Source organism: Salvelinus alpinus, chromosome 24 (assembly GCF_045679555.1).
Source record: "Salvelinus alpinus chromosome 24, SLU_Salpinus.1, whole genome shotgun sequence".
Lineage (NCBI taxonomy): Eukaryota > Metazoa > Chordata > Actinopteri > Salmoniformes > Salmonidae > Salvelinus > Salvelinus alpinus.
In genome coordinates, this window is record NC_092109.1 from 26,938,631 (window position 1) to 26,954,082 (window position 15,452).

The 15,452-nt window shown below is 43.5% G+C and overlaps 1 protein-coding gene across 1 annotated transcript in view; it reads left to right on the forward strand.

Annotated features, from left to right (window-relative positions):
• Window positions 1-15,452, forward strand: part of LOC139552450 (A-type potassium channel modulatory protein KCNIP1-like) — a 53,890-nt gene that overhangs the window by 18,970 nt on the left and 19,468 nt on the right. The window lies entirely within an intron of this gene.

Here is a 15,452-nt window from a genome sequence, read left to right on the forward strand (position 1 = left end):
TTTGGCAAATCTGACCATAATTATATTCTCCTGATTCCTGCTTACAAGCAAAAACTAAAGCAGGAAGTACCAGTGACTCGCTCAATACGGAAGTGGTCAGATGACGCGGATGCTACACTACAGGACTGTTTTGCTAGCACAGACTGGAATATGTTCCGGAATTCATCCAATGATGAATCCTGTAGATTTGTCTAAAGCTTTTGACACTGTAGACAATGCGATACTTTTGGGTAAGCTGTCGTCAATAGGACTGGGACTGGATGCCTGTCGTTGGTTTCATGACTATCTAAAGGATAGAAGTCAGGCTGTTACAGTCGACGGCATCCAGTCGGAGACAGTGGAGTTGGTTAAAGGGGTCCCACAAGGTTCTATACTTGGTCCATTACTGTTCACTCTGCATAAACAATATCGGTGATGAGATAAGAAAGTGTCAAATTCATTTATATGCTGATGACACTGTCATGTACTCTATCGCTTCAACCAAGCATTATCACTATTGGAGACAGATTTTAAGATATTACAAGGGTCTTTTATATGGCTGAAACTTGTTTTAAATGCAACGAAAACACATTTTATGATTTATAATAGGTTCAAAAAGTTGGTTGAAAATACACTTGCACTTACAAGCTTAGATGGTTCTCGAATTAATCAGGTCTCTGCATATAAATACTTAGGGATATGGTTGGATGATAAACTGTCTTTTAAAATGCATATTGACAAACTTTGTAAACGGCTAAAAATCAAGCTAGGCTTCCTCTATAGAAACAGAACATGTTTGTCCTCTACAAATGGAAGACAAATTGTGCAAGCTACTTTTATGTCTGTTATAGATTATGGGGATATTATTACATGCATGCTACGGCATCAACACTTAAATCGCTGGATGCTACTTATCATTGCGCACTTAGGTTTATTACGGGTCCTAGCTACAGAACTCACCACTGTGTTTTATATCAAAATGTGGGTTGGACTTCGCTGTCCGTGAGACGAGAACAACATGCTCTCGTGTTTGTCTATAAAGCACTTCTGAATAAGCTACCTTCTTATTTATCATCACTCATCAATATTAGAATTAGAATTCTTAAAACCAGGTCTCAAGCATGGATTACACTTGAGGCACATGCGATTTCCACAGAGTTGGGTATGGCTTCCTTTTCCTGTTACGCTCCTTGCCTATGGAATAGCCTGCAGACTAACTTAAACTTGAGACTCTTGTCCCCCTTGCCCATTTTAAAAATTTATTGGAGGATTTCTATTTTTGTATTGCCTGTAACTGTTTCGGGTAATGCAAATTCTTGTGCTGTTAGGGGAATAACTAATGTGTAAATGTAATAATCTGCAGCTGTATTTTTTTTGTGTTATCTGTGATCGTTTTGTTTGTCTTGTGTAGTTTGTTAATCATTGTACCTAAACTGTATGTGTAAACATGTATACGCAGGGTCCAGCTGTAAAAGAGACCTTGGTCTCAGTCTGTGTTCCTTGTTGAAATAAAGGTATAATAATAATTTAGGAATACAACACCTCAGTCATCGGCTTCATCAATAAGTGCATCGATGACGTCATCCCCACAGTGACTGGACGTACATATCCCAACCAGAAGCCATGGATTACAGGCAACATCCATATCAAGCTAAAGGCTAGAGCTGACGCTTTCAAGGAGCGGGAGACTAATCCGGACGCTTATAAGAAATCCAGCTATGTCCTCAGACGAACCATCAAACAAGCAAAGCGTCAATACAGGATTAAGATTGAATCCTACTACACTGGCTCTGACGCTCGTCGGATGTGGCAGGGCTTGAAAACTATTACGGACTACAAAGGGAAACCCAGACTCGAGCTGCCCAGTGACGCGAGCCTACCAGACGAGCTAAATTACTTTTATGCTCGCTTCGAGGCAAGCAACACTGAAGCATGCACGAGAGCACCAGCTGTTCTGGATGACTGTGTGATAACGCTCTCGGTAGCCTATGTGAACAAAACCTTTAAACAGGTCAACATTCACAAAGCCGCTGGGCCAGACGTATTACCAGAACATGCGCGGACAAACTGTCAAGTGTTTTCACTGACATTTTCAACCTCTGCCTGACCGAGTCTGAAATACCAACATGTTTCAAGCAGACCACCATAGTCCCTGTGCCCAATGAAGCTAAGGTAACCTGCCTAAATGATTACGCCCCGTGGCACTCACGTCGATAGCCATGAAGTGCTTTGAAAGGCTGGTCATGGCTCACACAACAGCCTCCTCCTCCCGGACACCCTAGACCCACTCCAATTTGCATACCGCCCCAACAGATCCACAGCTGAAGCAATCTCAATCACACCCCACACTGCCCTTTCTCAGCTGGACAAAAGGAACACCTATGTGAGAATGCTGTTCATTGACTACAGCACAGCGTTCAACACCATAGTGCCCACGAAGCTCATCACTAAGCTAAGGACTCTGGGACTAAACACCTCCCTCTGCAACTGGATCCTGGACTTCCTGACGGGCCGCCCCCAGGTGGTAAGAGTAGTCAACAACATGTCTGCCACGCTGATCCTTAACACTGGGGCCCCTCAGGGGTGTGTACTTAGTCCCATCCTGTATTCCCTGTTCACCTATGACTGCGTGGCCAAACACGACTTCAACTCACCATTAAGTTTGCTGACGACACAAGTGGTAGGCCTGATCACCGACAACGATGAAACGGCCTATAGGGAGGAGGTCAGAAAACTGGCAGTGTGGTGCCAGGACAACAACCTCTCCCTCCATGTGAGCAAGACAAAGGAGCTGATCGTGGACTACAGGAAAAGGCGGGCCGAACAGGCCCCCATTAACATCGACGGGGCTCTACGTGGAGCGGGTCGAGAGTTTCAAGTTCCTATTTCCCCTCAGGAGACTGAAATTCGTCATGGGTCCCCAGATCCTCAAAATGTTCTACAGCTGCACCATCGAGAGCATCCTGACCAGTTGCATCACCGCCTGATATGGCAACTGCTAAGCATCTGACCGTAAGGCGCTACAGAGGGTAGTTGAGAACGGTCAGTACATCACTGGGGTCAAGCTTCCTGCCACCCAGGACCCCCCCCCCTCTTGTAAACTGCTGCTACTCTGTGTTTGTTTGTTACCTATGCATATGCTTCGCCCCCACCTACATGTACAGATTACCTCAACTAGCCTGCACACTGACTCGGTACCGGTGCCCCCTGTATATAGCCTCGTTATTCTTATTCTTATTGTGTTACTTTTTATGATTACTATTATTATTTTTTTTAGCCTACTTGGTAAATATTTTCTTCTTCTTGAACTGCACTGTTGGTTAAGGGCTTGTAAGTAAGCATTTCACGGTAAAGTCTACACTTGTTGTATTCGGCACATGTGGCAAATAAAGTTTGATTTGATTTGATAGTTATGTATGATCTAATGTTTTTATCTGTATATGCTGGTGGTGTTGTGTGTGTGCATGTAAAGCAAATTATTGTAAAGTTGAGAGAGAAATTGGCTTTTGTTGGGGTTGTAAATTATCAAGTGTCAAGTACACGAAGTATGTAAATCAATATTAAGAAAAGGGCATGAGGGGGAACGTAGAGAGAGAGATATACAGGCTCCTCTTCTCTACCCTCCTCTCCTGCTAACTCCTCTTTGCTGGTTGGTGTCCTCTCCTCTATCCTCCTCTCCTCCTAACTCCTCTTTGCTGGTTGGTGTCCTCTCCTCTACCCTCCTCTCCTCCTAACTCCTCTTTGCTGGTTGATGTCCTCTCCTCTACCCTCCTCTCCTCCTAACTCCTCTTTGCTGGTTGGTGTCCTCTCCTGTACCCTCCTCTCCTCCTAACTCCTCTTTGCTGGTTGGTGTCCTCTCCTCTACCCTCCTCTCCTCCTAACTCCTCTTTGCTGGTTGGTGTCCTCTCCTCTCTGTCAGGACCCGGTGTGACGAGAGGGAAAACGAGGACAGAGCAGGAGAGGGATGGATGTTAAGGTTAAAATGAGAGAGAGAGGGGGAGAGTTATAGGAAGATGAAACGATGAGGGTTCTTGTGTGGACAGATTAAAGGCGGTTTGATTGAGGCCCAGCAGCACTGAGGCTTGTTACACATATGGCAGCTGACAGTACCATCCACATAGACAGGGGGAAATGCAAAGTCTCATAATTTCTCCCTGATCTCCAGCACTCCCTCCTCTCTTTCTGAGGATATTTTCTCATCAGATCATCAGTTTCTCTATTCCCCTTTCTCCGTGGGGCCATCTTTTTCTCTCATTTAAACTGTCTCTACCAACTCATAACCTTTTTTCCCTCACATCATTACACCATCCAAGTACGACGACACACAGCGAGAAAGTGAACAAATGTTATAATTTTTTACTCATAAAGAATTATTGTCCCTTCCAGTGCACTCCAATCTCCACTGTATTGCCCTGTGTGATGATCATCCCTCTGTTCACCCTGTAGGGGGAGATTTAGTCAGTGATACACAGATTAAAACATCCTTTCACTCTCCTCCCAGAGGTTTCTAATTAACTATCTAATTTAATCTATATTTAATCTTCTCAGCTCTGGGCCCGTATCCACAAAGAATCTCAGAGTAGGAGTACTGACCTAGGATCTGTCCAAATAATATTATTCATTATGATCTAAAATTCAAAACTGATCCAAGATCAGCACTCCTACTCTGAGACGCTTTATGGATACGGGCCCTGATCTCTCCTCAGTGTCTGAAGGGCACTGGGCGTGTTCGACTCGCATCCCTGACAGATACATACAATAGCTAGTGTGGGACAGTTGTCATTGGCAAAGGGTAGGGGAACCAACTCTGTGAATACTATTGTACTGAAACTGAGCGTGTGTGGAGACAAAGGACAGGACATGGTCAGGAGCATTCTGGGATGTGTTAATTAATCTGCTCTCAACTTTTCATTATGAAGTACTGTTGTAGTTTGTTGCATTTGAATGAGCCTGTTGGCCAACTGTTTCCAAGTACTGTATGTTGTGTTTATTAGTGCTGTTGACTTTCATGAACGAAAGATGAGGGATGAAGGGTTCTTATGAGGGAAAGAGAAACCATTGATATATCACAAAAAAAGGGTTTAACAATAATCCCGTCTCCTTCACGTCTTTAGGGATTGTGTGAGATAGTGGGTACTGAAGAATTGAGACGAGAAGGAGAGAAGTACAAACTGTGTTAGTTAATCAAATGTGCATCCCAGCAATTCGTGCATATGTGAAAATCCACAAGATAGTAAAGGAGGGAAACTAGAGAGGAGGATTCAGGGAGCAGAAAAACCAGCCGGAGATCGAGGGAGAGGAAAAGTGAGGATCACAGATTTTTTAAACAAAGACAATGCTTTACAACAGAGAGGAGCATGCACTTGTGTATTAGAGCAACAGAGACTGAGAGGTATAGAGAACAGAATAAAAGAGAGGAACTCAGAAAGACAGGGACGGAGCGAGGTAGAGAACTAAAAAGTCTTGAGAAGAGGACCTTGACATTGAGATGGGGGTTATGCTGGGGACTTTCCCCATGCACACCAAAAAGGTTGACGACAGAAGACGAGGTATGAGAATGTATCATCATATACATGAAAGTGTGTGTGTGTGTGTGTGTGTGTGTGTGTGTGTGTGTGTGTGTGTGTGTGTGTGTGTGTGTGTGTGTGTGTGTGTGTGTGTGTGTGTGTGTGTGTGTGTGTGTGTGTGTGTGTGTGTGTGTGTGTGTGTGTGTGTGTGTGTGTGTGTGTGTGTGTGTGTGTGTGTGTGTGTGTGTGTGTGTGTGTGTGTGTGTGGAATGACCAAGTCAATAGCGCAGCACTCTCCAAGAGACGGATTTCAGGGCTTGATTATAGCCTGTTCACCTATTGTTCATTGATTTTGCTTATGAGGATTCAGGACATTAGTCTTTACACAAATTTAAACTTTGATGTGAGCATACTGTTTGTATTTGTTTTAGAGGAGTTACTTTGTGTGAGTGTGTTTAATACAGTATGAGGGTACTGTGAGTGTGTTTAATACAGTATGAGGGTGCTGTGAGTGTGTTTAATATAATATTATGGTCCTGTGAGTGTGTTTAATATAGTGTGGGGGTCCTGTGAGTGTGTTAGCACAGTATGAGGGCGCTGTGAGTGTGTTTAATGCAGTATGAGGGTGATGTGAGTGTGTTTAATACAGTATGAGGGTGCTGTGAGTGTGTTTAATATAGTATTATGGTCCTGTGAGTGTGTTTAATATAGTGTGGGGGTCCTGTGAGTGTGTTTAGTACAGTATGAGGGCACTGTGAGTATGTTTAATGCAGTATGAGGGTGATGTGAGTTTGTTTAATACAGTATGAGGGTGCTGTGAGTGTGTCCTGTGAGTGTGTTTAATACAGTGTTGGGTTCCTGTGAGTGTGTTTTGTACAGTATGAGAGCGCTGTGAGTGTGTTTAATACAGTATGAGGGTCCTGTGAATGTGTTCAATACAGATTGAGGGTTCTGTGAGTGTGTTTAATACAGTATGAGGGTGATGTGAGTGTGTCCTGTGAGTGTGTTTAATACAGTGTTGGGTTCCTGTGAGTGTGTTTTGTACAGTATGAGGGTGCTGTGAGTGTGTTTAATACAGATTGAGGGTCCTGTGAGTGTGTTTAATACAGTTTGAGGCTGCTGTGAGTGTGTTTAATACAGTATGAGGGTCATTTTAGTGTGTTTTGTACAGTATGAGGGTGCTGTGAGTGTGTCAATAGGGTATGAGGGTCCTGTGAGTGTGTTTAATACAGTATGAGGGTGCTGTGAGTGTGTTCAATACAGTATGAGGGTCCTTTAAATGTGTGTTCAGTACAGTATGAGGGTGCTGTGAGTGTGTTTAGTACAGTATGAGTGTCCTGTGAGTGTGTTTAGTACAGTTTGAGGGTCCTGTGAGTGTGTCAATACAGTATCAGGGTCCTTTTAGTGTGTTTTGTACAGTATGAGGGTGCTGTGAGTGTGTTCAATACAGTATGAGGGTGCTGTGATTGTGTTTAGTACAGTATGAAGGCGCTGTGAGTGTTTTTAGTACAGTATGAGGGTGCTGTGACTGTGTTTAATACGGTATGAGGGTCCTTTGAGTGTGTTTAGTACAGTGTGAGGGTCCTGTGAGTGTGTTTAATACAGTGTGAGGGTCCTGTGAGTGTGTTTAATACAGTGTTAGGGTCCTGTGAGTGTGTTTAGTACAGTGTGAGGGTCCTGTGAGTGTGTTTAATACAGTGTGAGGGTCCTGTGAGTGTGAGGGGAGGAAGTGACCAAACTGAGCATGTTTTTAGGGCGATGTGTTTGTGTGTGTGCGAGCGAGCGAGCGAGCGAGATGTTCAGGTGTTGTGCTGGTGTTTCTGTGTCTTTTCCCTATGTTTTGGAGCAGTTATCAAAGTGTTACTGATCGGCATTTTCAAAAAACATGATCTTTTAATGGTTACTATTGGCCATGAGCTGTTTTTAATGAAGAAAGAAAGGGAGAGAGACCGGGGTGATAGAAAGCAGAGAAAAAGAGGGAAGAGGCTGTAAACATGAGATAAGAATGGGAGATACAGGAAGAGAATGGTGGGAGAGGCCGATGGTTACACATCCATGATTATTCATGCCTTGATGTTTAATTAAACGCTGCTGCATGTCTGCTAAGGTTCTGTTTCAACTCAACCAGGGCAATCACGTACCATGCAATCCATCCCATGCATACCCACTCACACACACACACACACACACACAGGGTTGGGGAGTAATTGATTACATGTAAGATTACAGATTATTTTGAAAAACTACATGATTACTTTTTGGATTCCTTTTAAATTCAGAAAGGATGTTTGCGAAAAAAGACATTGTGCTTTGTTTTTTCAATGACATTCAATTCAGCATTGAAAAAAGGTGCAGGTTTAAGTTTGTGCCACCTGAGCGAGTCTGACCACAAGTCAGAGACCACTATGATGACACAGCACATGCATTTGATGGATCCTTTTTGTCTTTTTCTAGGGAAAGTAATCCAAAAGCAACTGCAAGTAATCCGATTATGTTACTGAGTTTGGGTAATCCAAAAGTTACTGACTACAATTTTGGACAGGTAAATAACTAGTAACTAATGGATTACATTTGGAAAGTAACCTACGCAACCATCCACGCGTACACGTGCAAAAACACACACACACACACACACACACACACACACACACACACACACACACACACACACACACACACACACACACACACACACACACACACACACACACACACACACACACAGACACACACACAGACACAGACACACACACAGACTTAAAACATTCTTACTTTAGTAACTAAGAGACTAACGTTAGCTTGTGTGTAACCTGTTGTCTTTCAGATGGTTGGCTATACTAACACTGCCTGATCATTTACTTCTACTGGCTATGCTGACATACTGTACATGACAGTGTTTCAAACTAGTGGAGCAACACTGATCTATTGTCAATACTGAGATTAGTACAAAGGGCATCTGACAGAGCCCAAGGCCATAACACAAACTGATGTAAAGGGAATACTGAATGGATTAGCTATTGATATCAAGGGTAGTTGTCTGTTGGATCTCTTCTCATCATAGTTATCAACAGCCTGTCCAGTAGAGTTAATGGAATAGAACGAATGCATAATTTAATTTTTTTTATGTATCTATGCACTTTGTTTTTGCACAATTGAAAGGGAATGCATTTTAAACAATGGGAGATTTTTTACAACACTGACACACACATATACATATACACACACAGAGAGAGAGAGAGAGTGTCATGTTTTGTCATTGATTATCATGTCTTGTCCCTGTGCTTCCCTTCTATTCATTTCCCTCTGCTGGTCTTATTAGGTTCTTTCCCTCTTTCTATCCCTCTCTCTCCCCCTCCCTCTCTCCCTCTCTCGCTCTCTCTCTCTATCGTTCCGTTCCTGCTCCCAGCTGTTCCTCATTCTCCTAACTACCTCATTTACTCTTTCACACCTGTCCCCTATTTTGCCCTCTGATTAGAGTCCCTATTTCTCCCTCTGTTTTCCGCTTCTGTCCTTGTCGGATCCTTGTTTGATGTTTGCTGTTCTGTGTCCTTGTTCCGCCCTGTCGTGTTTTTGCCTTCTTCAGATGCTGCGTGTGAGCAGGTGTCTATGTCAGCTACGGCCTGTGCCTTCCCGAAGCGACCTGCAGTCTGTGGCCGCGTCTCCAGTCGTTCCTCTCTACTGACGAGAGGATTTCAGTTTTCCTGTTTTGGATTTACCTAAGATAATATCCAGGAGTATCGGTTTTTGTTTAAGACTGGAATAAAGACTCTGTTTCTATTAAGTCGCTTTTGGGTCCTCATTCACCAGCATAACAGAGAGAGAGAGAGAGAGAGAGAGAGAGAGAGAGAGAGAGAGAGAGAGAGAGAGAGAGAGAGAGAAATAGGCTTTTGTTGGGGTTGCACATGATCAAGTGTATACTGTACATGTCTAATAGTGAGGGGGGAACTTCAGGAGGGAGAGGGGGGGACATAGAGGATGAGAGGATATAGATGTCTGAAGGGAGAGGGGGAGGAGGGGAGTTAGAGAGAGAGAGAGAGAGAGAGAGAGAGAGAGAATTTACGCTGTTGGCACAGAGTTAATGGGATTAGAAATTCTGGGCAAAAACACAAAACCCCTTAGAAGCCCTTGATTCAAATCCCCTGGAGCTTTCTGGTGGGAAATGTATTGTCTTATTGTAACTCTTCTCAGTCTCTCTCTCTCTGTCTGTCTGTCTGTCTGTCTGTCTGTCTGTCTGTCTGTCTGTCTGTCTGTCTGTCTGTCTGTCTCAAAATGAAGATAGGGGTGCTGTTGCATGCTTCTGAGTCCTGGATCCTGAGTAGACTGGTTATGGTTAATTTATTTGTTTCTGTGTATGCCTGGTTCAGATTAACTTCTTTAGTGAGGAGCCTGATTTTGATTGCCTGCTTAAAACCTCTTTGGGATAGGGGGCAATATTTTCGCGTTCGGATGAAAAGTATGCCCAAAGTAATCTGCCTGCTACTCAGGCCCAGAAACTAGGATATGCATATAATTGGTAGATGTCAAAATAATGTCTGCGAGTATAACAGAACTTATTTGGCAGGCGAAACCCCGAGGACCATCCAGGAAAAAAAATTTGAGGTCACTGTGTCTTCTATTGGTTTTCTATGGGAAACTAGATTTATGAGGCACCTGGTTGCAGTTCCTATGGCTTCCACACAGAAATTAAGAAGTACGGCTGTACTTTCCAAGCCAAGTGGACTCTTGTGTTTGGTGCGCGCAACCTGGACCTCGCTCCACTTTGATTTTATCCGCTATTGAACTATATTCCGTCTTAAATTTTATCGATTATTTACGTTTTAGGATACCTAAAGTTGGATTAGGAAAGTTGTTTGAAATGTTTGGACCAAGTTTACTGTCACGCCGTGACCACAGTTTGCTTTGTATGTTTCTATGTTTTGTTTGGTCAGGGTGTGATCTGAGTGGGCATTCTATGTTGTATGTCTAGTTTGTCTATTTCTATGTGTTTGGCCTGATATGGTTCTCAATCAGAGGCAGGTGTTTGTCGTTGTCTCTGATTGGGAACCATATTTAGGTAGCCTGTTTTGTATTGTGGGTGGTGGGTGATTGTTCCTGTTTCTGTGTTTGTTCACCATACGGGACTGTTTCGTGTTCGTTAGTTTATTCGTTATTTTGTTTGTTTGTTTCAAGTATTCTAAATTAAATATGAATACTCACCACGCTGCATCTTGGTCCGACATTTCTTACTCCTCGTCAGAGGAGGACGAAGAATTCCGTTACATTTACAGGTAACTTATTAGATAATTTGTAGTCATGTTGGGTGAGTTGGAACCGGTGTATTTCTGAATCAAACGCGCCAAATAAATTTACATTTTGGGGATATAAAGAAGGAATTTATCGAACAAAATGACAATTTGTGATGTTTCTGGGACATATTGGAGTGCCCACAGAAGAAGATCTTCAAAGGTAAGGCATGAATTATATCGTTATTTCTGACTTTCGTGTTGCACCTGCTTGGTTGAAATATGATTTTCATGTGTTTGTATGATGGGGCGCTGTCCTCAGATAATCGCATGGTTTGCTTTCGCCGTAAAGCCTTTTTGAAATCTGACACGGTAGCTGGATTAACAAGAAGTTAAGCTTTATTTTGGTGTATTGCACTTGTGATTTCTAATAATTTAATTTGAATTTCACGCTCCACTAGCGGAACGTCTAGCCGTAACAGGTTTAAGGACTAAATAGACTGGGTTACAGTGGTTGTGAAAGGACTGTCTATTGTTAAGAATCAGACACAGCTGCCTAGTAGGTATGGTAGGCTCTGAATTTCCAAATTTTTCTCCTACACATAATTCAAGCCCAGAGGGGATTCAGTCTTTCTAACAACTTACTACTCAACGAGCTGTATAAGGCCATAAGCAAACAAGAAAATGCTCATCCAGAAGTGGCGCTCCTAGTGGCCGGGGACTTTAATGCAGGCAAACTTAAATCCTTTTTACCTCATTTCTACTAGCATGTCACATGTGCAACCAGAGACGCCACACACAAAGACGCATACAAAGCTCTTCCTCGCCCTCCATTTGACAAATCTGACCATAATTATATCCTCCTGATTCCTGCTTACAAGCAAAAACTAAAACAGGAAGTACCAGTGACTCGCTCAATACGGAAGTGGTCAGATAAAGCGGATTAATATGCTACAGGACTGTTTTGCTAGCACAGACTGGAATATGTTCCTGGATTCATTCAATGACATTTAGGAGTATACCACCTCAGTCACCAGCTTCATCTATAAGTGCATCGACGACATCGTCCCCAGAGTGACCGCTCATACACTATTGTTCAGAAGTTTGGGGTCACTTAGAACTGTCCTTGTTTTTGAAAGAAAAGCAAATTTTTTGTCCATTAAAATAAGATCAAATTGATCAGAAATACAGTGTAAACATTATTAATGTTGTAAACGACTATTGTTGAAAAATTGTATCATTTTAAAAGGCTAATTGATCATTAGAAAATCATTTTGCAATTATGTTAGCACAGCTGCAAAATTTTGTGCTGATTAAAGAAGCAATAAAACTGGCCTTCTTTAGACTAGTTGAGTATCTGGGGCATCAGCATTTGTGCTTTCGATTAAAGGCTCAAAATGGCCAGAAACAAAGGCCTTTCTTCTGAAACTCGTCAGTCTATTCTTGTTCTGAGAAATGAAGGCTATTCCATGCGAGAAATTGCCAAGAAACTCAAGATCTCGTACAATGCTGTGTACTACTCTTTTCACAGAACAGCGCAAACTGGCTCTAACCAGAATAGAAAGAGGAGTGGGAGGCCCCGGTGCACAACTGAGCAAGAGAACAAGTAGATTAGAGTGTCTAGTTTGAGAAACAGACGCCTCACAAGTCCTCAACTGGCAGCTTCATTAAGTAGTACCCGGAAAACACCAGTTTCAACATCAACAGTGACGTCCGGGAGGCAATTTCTAGCATGGAATAGCCTAACATCCGCACCGAGCTAAAGGCTAGAGCTGCCGCTTTCAAGGAGTGGGACACTAATCCAGACACTTATAAGAAATTTTGCTATGCCCTCAGACAAACTATCAAACAGGCTAAGCGTCAAAACTGGACTAAGATTGAATCCTGCTAAACCGGCTCTGATGCTCGTCGGATGTGGCAGGGCTTGCAAACTATTACGGACTACAAAGGGAAACACAGCCGCGAGCTGCCCAGTGACGCGAGCCTACAAGATGACCTAAATGCCTTTTATGCTCGCTTCGAGGCAAGCAACACTGAAGCATGCATGAGAGCACCAGCTGTTCCAGACGACTGTTTGATCACGCTCTCCGTAGCCGATGTGGGCAAGAACTTTAAACACGTCAACATTCACAAGGCTGCGGGGCCAGGCGGATTACTAGGACGTGTACTCAGAGCATGCGCGGACCAACTGGCAAATGTCTTCACTGACATTTTCAACCTCTCCCTGACAGAGTCTGTAAATCCTACATGTTTCAAGTAGAACACCATAGTCCCTGTGCCCAAGAAAGCGAAGATAACCTGCCTAAATGACTACCGCCCCGTAGCACTCACATCGGTAGCTATGAAGTGCTGTGAAAGGCTGGTCATGGCTCACATCAACACCATCATCCCTAGACCCACTCCAATTCAAATACCGCCCCAACAGATCCACAGATGATGCAATCTCAATTGCACTCCATGCTGCCCTTTCCCACATGGACAAAAGGAACACCTATGTGAGAATGCTGTTCATTGACTACAGCTCAATGTTCAACACCATAGTGCCCACAAAGCTCATCACTAAGCTAAGGTACCTGAGACTAAACACGTCCCTCTGCAACTGGATCCTGGACTTCCTAACGGTCCACTCTCAGGTGGTAAGGGTAGGCAACAACACATCTGCCACGCTGATCCTCAACACAGGGGCCCCTCAGGGGGGCTTAGTCCCATCCTGTACCCCCTGTTCACCCAAGATTGCGTGGCAAAGCATGACTCCAACACCATCATTAAGTTTGCTCACGACACAACAATGATAGGCCAGATCTCCGACAGTGGTGAGACAGCCTGTAGGAAGGAGGTCAGAGACCATTGTGGTGCCATTATAACAACCTCTCCTTAAATGTGAGCAAGACAAAGGAGATTATTGTGGACTACAGGAAAAGGAGGGCCAACCACACCCCCATTCACATCGATGGGGCTGTAGTGGAGCGGGTCGAGAGTTTCAAGCTCCTTGGTGTCCAGATCACCAACAAACTATCATGGTCCAAACACACCATGACAGTTGTGAAGAGGGCACGGCAACACCTTTCCCCCTCAGAAGACTGAATAGATTTGGCATGGGTCCACAGATCCTCAAAAAGTTCTACTTGCTGCACCATCGAGAGCATCCTGACAGGTTGCATCCCCACTTGGTATGGCAACTGCTCGGCATCCGACCATAAGGCGCTACAGATGGTAATGCGTACGGCCCAGTACATCACTGGGGCCAAGCTTCTTGCCATCTAGGACCTATATACTAGGCAGTATCAGAGGAAGGCCCAAAAAATTGTCAAAGACTCCAGTCACCCAAGTCATGGACTGTTCTCTCTGTTACCGCACGGCAAGTGATACCGGAGTGCCAAGTCTAGTACCAAAAGGCTCCTTAACAGCTTCTTCCCACAAGCCATAAGACTGCTGAACAATTAATGACATTTTCACCCGGACTATTTTACATTGACACTGCTGCTACTTGCTGTTTATCTATGCATATTCACTTTACCCCATGCCTACATGTACAAATTACCTCGACTAACCCCCGCACATTGACCTCGTTATTGTTATTTTATTGTGTTACTTTTTATTTATTACTTTCGTTTATTTAGTAAATATTTTCTTAACTGTATTTCTTGAACTGCATTGTTGGTTAAGGGCTTGTAAGTAAGCATTTCACAGTAAGGTCTGCACCTGTTGTATTTGGTGCATGTGACAATTAAAATTGTATTTGATGTTACCCCCTCTCTATTTCTCTTCTCTCCCTATTCCCCCTCTCTGAATACTAATTGTGCCCATCGTAATAATGCAGTTACTTATATATTCCCACAGCATGTAAAACCATGACAGCTATGCAAAACAATATTCACCACTGGAATTCAACAGAGATAGGGTTGAGCAGAATCCCCCCATGTGCAGAGGAAAGACTGTATTAGTTTATAATAGGCAGCACTGTGCTCTGCAGCCAGAAATTCACCATCATTGGGAGGAATTGGAATCTCAGTCCTCGAAAAAGTTAGTTTTCTTATAATTAATTATAATGTGAAGTTTTGGTTTGACTTGAAGAACATCCCTGTAACGGCTGTCGTAGTCGTTCTCCTCCTCAGACGAGGAGGAGCATGGATCGGACCAAGATGCAGAGTGGTTAGTGTTCATTATTTAATGGACAATCAACAAAACACTTCAAAATACAAAACCAACAAACGTGACAAACCCGAAACAGTCCTGTGTGGCCCAAACACAGACACAGGAACAAACACCCACAAAACACAAGTGAAACCCAGGCTGCCTAAGTATGATTCTCAATCAGGGACAACGATTGACAGCTGTCTCTGATTGAGAATCATACCAGGCCGAACACCAAATCCCAACATAGAAAATCAACCATAGACCAACCCACCCAACTCACGCCCTGACCAACTAAAATAAATACAAGACAAAGGAAAACAGGTCAGGAACGTGACAATCCCTCTCTTCTCTCTCAGATATATCCCCTCCCTCTCCTTCTTTTCCCATATCCCTCCTTCCACTTTCTCCTCTCTCTCTCTCTCAGATATATCCCCTCCCTCTCCTTCTTTTCCCATATCCCTCCTTCCACTTTCTCCTCTCTCTCTCTCAGATATATCCCCTCCCTCTCCTTCTTTTCCCATATCCCTCCTTCCACTTTCTCCCCTCTCTCTCTCTCTCTCTCTCTCTGGGGTCATGTCAACCCTCTCACTTAATTGTATTTTAATAA